The following is a 9564-nucleotide window of genomic DNA, read 5'->3' as shown; positions in this document are numbered from 1 at the left end:
TAGAATTTCTCTCCATTTCCCCAGCAGCAGTTTTCTTCCTTAGTTCTCCCATTTTTCTTTGTACTAGGTGGGTTGGAATACCGGAGCTTTAGGGTGTTTTAAAAACTAGTCTTTAAATGTTTGTATAAGAGGTGGTTAGAGGGGGCCGGGCGGTGGCGCTAAAGGTAAGGTGCCTCCCTTGCCTGCGCTAACCTTGGACGGACCGCGGTTCGATCCCCCGGTGTCCCATATGGTCCCCCAAGCCAGGAGCAAACTTCTGAGCACATAGCCAGGAGTAACCCCTGAGCGTTACCGGGTGTGGCCCAAAAACCAAAAAAAAAAAAAAAAAAAAGAGGTGGTTAGAGGTACATCATTTTAGGGTTTATTTATTCTAGGAAGCAAGGTTATACAACTATAATAGAACTTCAAATTCTAGACACCTTTATCAAATATTACTTGATCATATATTTGGGGATTTGTCACTGGTTATACTATTTTGATCCATTGGTCTGAGGTTTTGTCTTTGTTCCAGTAATATGTCATTTTGATCACAGTCTTCATAGCAAAGCTTCAGGTTAGGTAAAGAAATACCACCCAGTTTCTTGTTTTTAAATATGGATTTGGCTAACCTGGGTCTCTTGTGTTTTATATAAATTTTATAATTGATTGTTCTAATTTCTTAAAAAATGACAGATGAATTTGAATAGAGATTGCTTTGAATTTGTATAGTAGTTTAGGTAAGATAGTCATTTTGATTATGTTGATTCTTTCTAACCATGAGCATAAGATGTTCTTAAATTCCTTAGGTCCTCTTCACTTTATTTCTCAAGTGTTTTAAAGTGTTCATGGTATAGGTCTTTCACGGCTTTTGTTAGATTGATTTCTAGGTATTTGATATTTTTTAGATATTATTTTTAAATGGGATTGATTTCCTTAATCTCTTTCTCCCAGGCTTCTCTATTTGTATATAGTAATGTTACTGTCCTTTGTGTATTGACTTTGTAGCCATTTATTTTGCTGTATTGGTTTTTTGTTTTTAGGAGGTTTACTATGATCTCTTCAGGGTTTTCGATATATAACATATCATCTGCAAAAAGAGATAATTTGAGTTCCTCTTTCCTTATTTGGATTCCTTTGATTCCCTTCTCTTGTCTTATTGTTATTGCTAGGACTTCTAAAACTATGTTAATTAAGAGTGGAGACAGTGGAAAATCTTGCCTAGTATTTGACCTTAAAGGAAATGCTTTCAGGTTTTTTTTTGCCATGTTGGCTCTGGTCTTTTTACAGATAGCTGTAACTATCTTGAGGAAAATTCCTTCCACAATTATTTTGCTGAGTGTTTTTATCATGAATGGGTGATGGATTTGTCAAATGTCTTCTCTGTACCAATTGATATGATCATATGGTTTTTGTCTTTCTTCTTGTTGATGTGGTGTATGATGTTAATTGATTTGCATATGTTTAACCATACTTGCATCCCTGGAATGAAAATCACTTGATCATGCTGTATAATTTTTTGATGTATTGTTGGCTTCAGTTTGCTAAGATTTTGTTGAGGATTTTTGTATTGATGTTCATTAGTGAGATTGGTCTGTAGTTTTTTTTTTTCTAGGTGGTGTCTTTGCTGGCTTTGGAAATGAGTGCAATATTAACCTCGTAAAAGAAGTTAGAGAGCATTTCTGTTTTTCAATGTTTTGGAAAAGCCTGTGAATCAATGGTAATAATTCTTCTTGGAATGTTTCATAGAATTTACCTGTGAAACCATCTGGACCTGGAATTTTGTTCTTCAGGAGTTTCTTAATTACAGATTCAATTTCCTCAGATGTTATTGGCCTGTTGAGGCTTTCTACATCCTCCTTGTCCAGTATTGGAAGATGATATTTTTCCAGAAACCTGTTCATTTCTTCTGGGTTCTCTACCTTAGCTGAGTGCAGTTGTTCATAGTAAGCCCTCATGTTGTCTGGAATTTCTTTAGAATCTATTGTAATCTCTCCCCTTTCATTTTAATCTAATTTATTTGGGTGTTTCCCTATTTTTCATTGTGTGTCTTGCCAGAAGTTTATTTATCTTGTTTATTTTTTTGAAAAAACAACTCCTGGTCTCATTTATTCTTTGTATTGTTTTCTATGTTATTTATTTCTGCTTTGATTTTTATTATTTCTTGTCTTCTACCTGTGTTTGGGTTTCTTTGCTATAGTTTTTCCAGCTCCATAATGTGTATTGTATTGCTATGAGTTTTCCCCAATTACTGCTTTTTTTGACATTTTATTTCTTCATTGTTATGCATCTTAAAAAATCTTTATTTCTTCCTTTTGATTTCCTTTTGATCCAGCTATTGTTGAGCAGAATGTTGTTTAATCTCCAGGTGGTGGATTTTCTCCAAACCTTTTATTGTCACTCTTGATTTCTTTTGTATAATGATCTGATAGGCTGCTTCTAATAATCCTTATATATGTAATTCTGTGCAAGTTAGATTTATATCCTAAGGCATGATCTATTCTAGAAAAGGTTCGAAGTGCACTTGAGAAGAATGTGTATTCTGCTTTCTGAGGGTGGAGGGCCCTGCATAAATCCATTAGTCTGAGTTCTCTAGTTTCTCATTTAGAGCTTTTATGTCTTTGCTAGTTTTCTGCCTTGTGGATCTGTCTAATGGAGATAATTGTGTGTTGAAGTCTCCTACTACTATCATGTTTTCTTCTATATGTTTTTCTAGGCTTGTTAGCAAATACTTTATGTATTTTCTGACTCGACATTATATGCATAAATGTTAATCAGAGTTAGTACTTCTTGGTGTAATATTCCCCTGATTAATAAGTAGTGACCCTCTTTGTCTCTGAGCAATTTCCTGAGATTGACTGCAATTTGATAAAAAAAAATTTGATAAAAAAATTGCTGTCCCAGTTTTTTATTCTGTTTTGTTCTTTTGTTTGCTTGAATAATTAATTTTTATTTTTTTATTGTAAGCCTGTGTCTATCCTGTTCTTTTAAGTATGGTTCTTGCAAGCAGCAGATATCCAAATTTTGTTTTCTGATCCAGCCTTCTACACTGTGTCTTTTAAAGAGAACGGGAGATTTAGTCCATTGATATTTAAGGAGTTAATTGACTGAGGGAGTTGTTGTGTTATTATATCGTGTAGGGTTGTTTCTGTTACAAGTTGGTATTTGGGATGTGTAATTTATTTCTGACTAGTCCGTTTAGAGTCAGTTTATTAGTGCAAATAGTGCACATTCTTTGTTGTCTGAGAATCGTTTTAGTCCTCACTCCATATGAATGAGAAATTTGCTGTGTAGTGGACTCTAGATTGAAATTTTCTTTCATTCAGTAGTTTAAATATGACATTGCACTATCTCCTTGCTTGAATTGTTTTAAATGGGAGATCTGGTTTGATTCTTATATTTCTTCCTTTGTACCTGAGGGTTTTTTCCTACCTTATTGCTTTAAAGAATTTATCTTTCTCTTTGTTTTTTTGCCATTTTTACTATACGTTTTTGTGTTGGTCTAGTAGGGTCTATTCTATTTGGAATTTATTTTCTGTCTTGGATTTGCACATGTTCCTGTTTCCAGAAGATGGCAAAATTTTCTGCTATTATTCTCTCACTACTTGTTTTTCCCCTTTCCTTTTTTCTTCCCTTTCTGGTATTCCTACAATTCATAGATAGTTTTTACATTTTTTTACAATGTTTTGTCCATATCTTTGTTGACTTCTTTACTGTTTCTAGCTAGTATTTTGTCTTCAAGTTTATCCACACTATTATCTGTATGTGTAATTCTGCTATTATGGTTTGTAGCATGTTTCTTAGTTCCATAAGTTCCATTTGTATGCACTCCATCATTTTCTATAAAACTCTTCTTTGAGTTGGATAAATTGCTCTTCTATGGATTTCTTAACTACTTTGGTTAGATATTCTTTGAATTCCATTACTAAGACATTAAAATGCTGGTTTTAGGTCTTCATCTATTAAATTCATGCATTTTGGAGGACTTGAAAATTTGTTAGATTTTCTCTCCATATCTTCATTTGTTGATATATTCCTTATTTTCCCCATTGTCCTTTGCATAGGGTGGGTTGGGGTGATGTAATTTCAGGGTTGTTTCAGGCTAACTGTAGTCTGCCAAAGATCTTGTGGAATGGTTCTTGGGGTCCGCTTTGAATTAGAGGGCTTCTTTTGAGTCCTCTTTGAGGAGAGTGGATACATAGACTGCACAATAATACAAAAAATGAGACCACACAATGAATATATGGGAAACACGTTATGGCAGTGTATTACTTATTTAATCTTCATGCTAGGAATATTTAAGTGGAAAAATGACATTCTGAGGTATCAAAAAATTTTTTGTGTTGACAAAGGGCAGGAGTTTTTATAAAAACAAAAACATTAGCAAGAGGTATCTTGTATATACACAACAATCTAACTGATCTTGAGTTAGAAGGGAGAATGTTAGCATATCAAAAAGTGGAAACTGTTTGGTTGACGTTTAGGAGCAAAGCCAGTCTGTCATGCTCTGCAGAGTAGCAGAAAAATGTTTCCTTTGAGTTAAAAGGGATCCAGGTCAAAGAAATGTAAATTTTGTACCTGGCTAGAAGTTTCAATGAGCAAGTTGATGACCAGGATTTTAGATGTAAATAGGGCTAACAGAATAAAGAAAACTGTCTGGTTTATTTGGTACTAAAAGTTCTCTGGGCAAAAGAATTTGTTTGAGGCCATATTTTGCTCTATAAATATACAAGGGATATTATTAAATATATATTAAATATTAAGTAATATTTAGTAATAAATGATAAAAATTTAAATAATTAAATTTAATTAACCAATTCAAATTAATTATATAACATATAAATTAATAATTATATTATGAATATAATATAATAAATTTAATTAAATTATTAAATAATATTAATATATTACATATTAAATAATATTATATTAATATATTATATATTAAATAATATTAAAATGTTATTTTAATATTTAGGCCAAATAATGTGAAAGGAATGTAATGTCAGTACCATGACATAAATTTCAGAAACATCTCTTCAAAATTCCTCAACTCTCCATGTGGGGGTAAAGCTTCCACAGTGTACCTTTTGATGGAAATTCTGTGGCTTTACCAATTCTCCGCATCAGGAATACTCAAAAATTTCATCTGACAGAACTACTGGATTGCCCCTTATTGGAGATACAGATACTCCTCGCTTAATGACCAAGTTCTGTTTCAAAGACTTGGTTGTTAAGTGAATTGGTCTTTAAGTGAGGAACTACATGTACCGTATACAGTAGTACAGTATATACATAGTGCTTGACAATACAGTATTCTGAATAAGTAAAATAATGAGAAAAATCAAACAGAAAACTACCACTTGTTTTAATTTGCATAGGTTGTGTAATTTACACACAGTACTGCAATGTATTACAGAACATTAAATTAGTAAAGTAGGTAATTAAAGCACCAAAAACCACAGTACTGTACTGTAGAGTGTACAAGATGGAAAAGGGATATTTAAAATAAAATAACGGTGAAGAGATGGTCATAATTGCGAATGGTCACTAAACAGGTAGGTGGTTAAGCGAGGAGTATCTCTATAAAAATTATTATCAATGGCGTAGCACAGGGTTGGTTTTTTAGGGGTCTTAATGGCCAGATACCACCTCTCCCCTGCAGTGCCTAAGTAGGGTTATGATAATGACCATGCAGAAGTTGAGCCCTTTTCTCAGATTTCCTTCCCTTCTATCTCACCTGTGGCATGGCCCCAGATCTCTTCTGTCCTGCTGGCTTCTGAGCAACCTTATGGAGTTTACTACACGTTGGTTGAGCCCTGCTCTTCTATCATATCTGTGACATGGCTACCAGAACTCCTCTGATCTGCTGGATCTAACTTACAATTATTTTTAATAATTTCTTTATCAGACAATGTTGTTACATAATATTCATAGTTGGGTTTTACTCATAAAATATACACCACCCTTCACCAATGAGATTTTCCTGCCGCCACTGTCCCCCATTTTCCTCCTCTACCAAAAACCCCTACCTGTCTTTGGACCAGGCATTCTACCATTCTACTGTGGTCTGAACTAATAATATTTATGGTTGTTTTGATTTTATCTCTCTAATGATAAGCAATATGCCTTTTGGCCATTTGTATTTCTTCTTTTCGGGAAATGTCTGTTCATTTTGTCTCCCTATTTTTATATGGGGTTAGAGGTTATTTTCTTGTTCAGTTCTGTCAGTACCTTATATACCCTAGATATTAGTCCCTTATTAGATATTATTCATGAATAGATTCTCCTATTCAATAAATAGCCCTTGTATCTTAGTCCTGTTTACATTGAATTCCAGAGCTCTTTAGTTTAATGTAGTCCCACTTGTTTATCTGCTTCTACTTGCTTGGACAGTAGGGTTTTCTCCTTAAAGAGGACTTTAGTCTCAATATCATGGAGTATTTTGCAAATGTTTTCTTCTATATAACATAGATTCAGGCCTGTTTTCAAGGTCTTAATCCATTTGGATTTGACCATTGTACATGGTGTTTGATAGAAGTCTGAGTTCACTTTTTTGCATGTGGCTGACCAGTTGTCTTGACACTATATGTAAAGGATTTCCTGCTCCACCTTCTGTTTATTACCATTTTATCAAAGATTAATTGATTGTATGCTGGAGTTCATTCTCCGAATACTCAAAGTCTATTAAAATAATATGATATGTCTATATTCCAATACCATGTTATTTTAATGGCTGTTGCTTTGTAGTACAATTCAAAGTTGGGGAGATGATGCCACCAATCCTCTTTTTTCTAAATATTGCTTTAGCTATCCATTGTGTTTATTATTCCAAATGAATGTCAGTAGTTTTTGATTCACTATTTTGAAGAACATCATGAGTATCCATAAAGGAATTGCATTTAATATGTACAGTTCTTTTGGAATATTGCCATTTTAATGATGTTAATGCTTATGGGTAGGGTACAAGTCTGCATCTCCTTGTGTCTTCTTTTATTTCTTAATGAAGTGTTTTGTATGAAGCAGATTTATTTGTATAGGTCTTTCAACTGTTTAGTTAAGTTGACTCCAAGGTTCATGAGGTTTTGTGGCACTGTTGAGAATAGTATTATTTTTTATTTTTAATATCTTTATTTAAACACAATGATTACAAATATGATTGTAGTTGGGTTTCAGTCATGTAAAGAGCATTACCCTTCACCAGTGAAACATTCCCAGAGAATAGGATTATTTTTAATATATAATAATTCTTTGGGGTATTTTGTTTTGTTGTTTTGTTTGTTTGTTTGGGGTCACATCCAGTGCTGCTCAGGGGTTACTCCTGGCTCTACACTCAGAAATTGCTCCTGGCAGCTTCCCCAGGCTACATGCCTGGGCAAGCCAGCGAGGTGGGCCCCTTGGTGGAGCTTGAAGGTACCCTAGGCTTTCCCCCATTCCCCACTCGGCTCCTTAGGGAGGGTCTGAGTGGGGGCTCTGAACTTCCGGCCTCCCAGCTTCTTGAAGCAGTCACTGGTAATCTCTTACCAGTCTATATTTTCAAAACCGCACAGGGGAGCACAAAATGCATTAATAGTACTCACTATCATTGAACTATGTTTTTATGTATGCAGAATGTCCATTTTGTACTCTGCCCTTTTGCACACCCCTACAAAAGATCATTTTTCTCTTTAACTCTCTCACCCCCTATTATCATTACTCCACATTTACCCTTTTTAACTTAAGTACTGTAGAGTCCTAAATCAAGGCCTAAGTGGTGCCCTGTAGTTAACACCCCCCAACTATTCCAAAAGGCATAAAAAGGACACCTATGTCTTTTCAACATTTTATGTGTGTTTTCTTTGATGGCTATAATTCTTGCTGAATATTTTCTTATACAGTGACGTTCCCCCCCCCTTTTTATCTTTTCTTCTCTTTGTGCACTGTTCAATAGGGAATTTGGTGAAAGAGTCCCTCAGTTTAATGCTTATGTTTGAACCAAGTCACGGGTATTGTTGGACGTGGCTTTATTTCTTGTTTGCATAGGCACATTAAAATGGGAAATACTATACATACAAATAAGTTCTTATCTAATAGAGATGAGAACGCAAAAATCTTGTAGTGCAATGGGACCTTACACCCTGAACATTGACATAAAGACCTGGTACAGGCCTCAGAAGAATGGGCATTCTCCATTCACCCCTGATCTAGAGAAGACATCTACAAAACATCCAAGGTTGTCTATAACATCACCTGGAGGCAATACTCTACCAGGGAAGACCCTACCACTGCTCTGACATCTGACATCGACCTACTCAAAAGAGACTTCCCTTAACACTGAGAAGACTTAACAACAACAATGACCTGCTTACTGGACAGGGCTTTTTGTATTGCCCCTTAATTGTGAGGTGAAACTAGAGGATACTCCACACCAGCCTGACTTCAATGTAGGATGTGCAGATTTCAGGATCTTTAATACAGAAACCTGATGCGAACAATAGAGACTGCGTGAAAAATAAAACTGTATTGGCACTACAGACAATGACTTGGATTGAATAAACTAGTTTGCCTGGAGCCTAGAGTTGGTCTTATGCCAGGAAATTTCAGGGGTAGGGTCTCCTTGTATCTAGACCAAGGCTTTTCCTTTCCATGTCCCCCATATTTTGGTGGGCCTATGCAAACAATATTTGCCACTCTAACACCATTTTTACTGTTCTCTTTTGATTCTAACCCTTAAAAAAACATCTTAACCTTTTGATGTTAACTTAAACTAATATGCTTGTGCATGAAAATATAAAAAAAAATACTATGCCTTCAATGTTTAAGGAGTCACATAAATTTCATGGCTTTAGATTGCTTTGTGTACTGCTAAGAAATGTTATAATGTACTACAATCTGGGGACTTGTGGACAAAGTAATTGTGTAACTGCCTCTGCTCCTGCCCTTTACTGGGAGAGAATTCCGGCCAGCAGCTTTCTCTCAACCGGGACAGAAGGCAGAAAGCAGCTACAAATAATTCGCGAGTGTTAAGCTCTATTGTGAACACCTAAAAAATTAAGCTGCAGAAGTTAGTAAATGCTCAAGGTGCGTTCCAGTCAAGAGGCTTTAATGAGGGCAAGCAGGGTTTTTATGCCCTGCTCCTGTGGGAGGGGTAGTAACATAGGATTGAAACATAGACCAATCAGATTTGTAAAAGTATAACAATTTTAACCAATGGGAGCATAAACACATTTTGATGGCGGGAAGGATAAAGAGGAATCTGGCAGGATGGGGGGAGGGGAAGCAAATCCTTAAACAACTAGCTAATTGATATTTACGCAAATACAATTTTTGTTTAGCCTATTTTCCATTTAAATCTTTCTTTTGTGCAAGCAATAAGGATCATAATTTAAACTTTACAAATACCTATCTATAATTACGTTTTTGAGAGCAGTTACAAAAACAGGTTCCATGGAAAGGTTAAGGAATCTGGTTAAGCCAGATTCTGTGTGCCGGGCTAAATTTATTTGCAGAGTTTCTTTTTGGCTCAGGGCTAAGCAAACTTTATGGCTTGAATCAGGCGGTGGAAAATTCATACAGAGTTCCTTTGATATGTGGGATGCTCCGTCTCCC

The sequence above is a fragment of the Suncus etruscus genome, chromosome 7, assembly GCF_024139225.1.
Source record: "Suncus etruscus isolate mSunEtr1 chromosome 7, mSunEtr1.pri.cur, whole genome shotgun sequence".
Taxonomy (NCBI): domain Eukaryota; kingdom Metazoa; phylum Chordata; class Mammalia; order Eulipotyphla; family Soricidae; genus Suncus; species Suncus etruscus.
The sequence above is the reverse complement of the archived record's forward strand: the minus strand, read 5'-3'. Positions refer to the sequence as shown.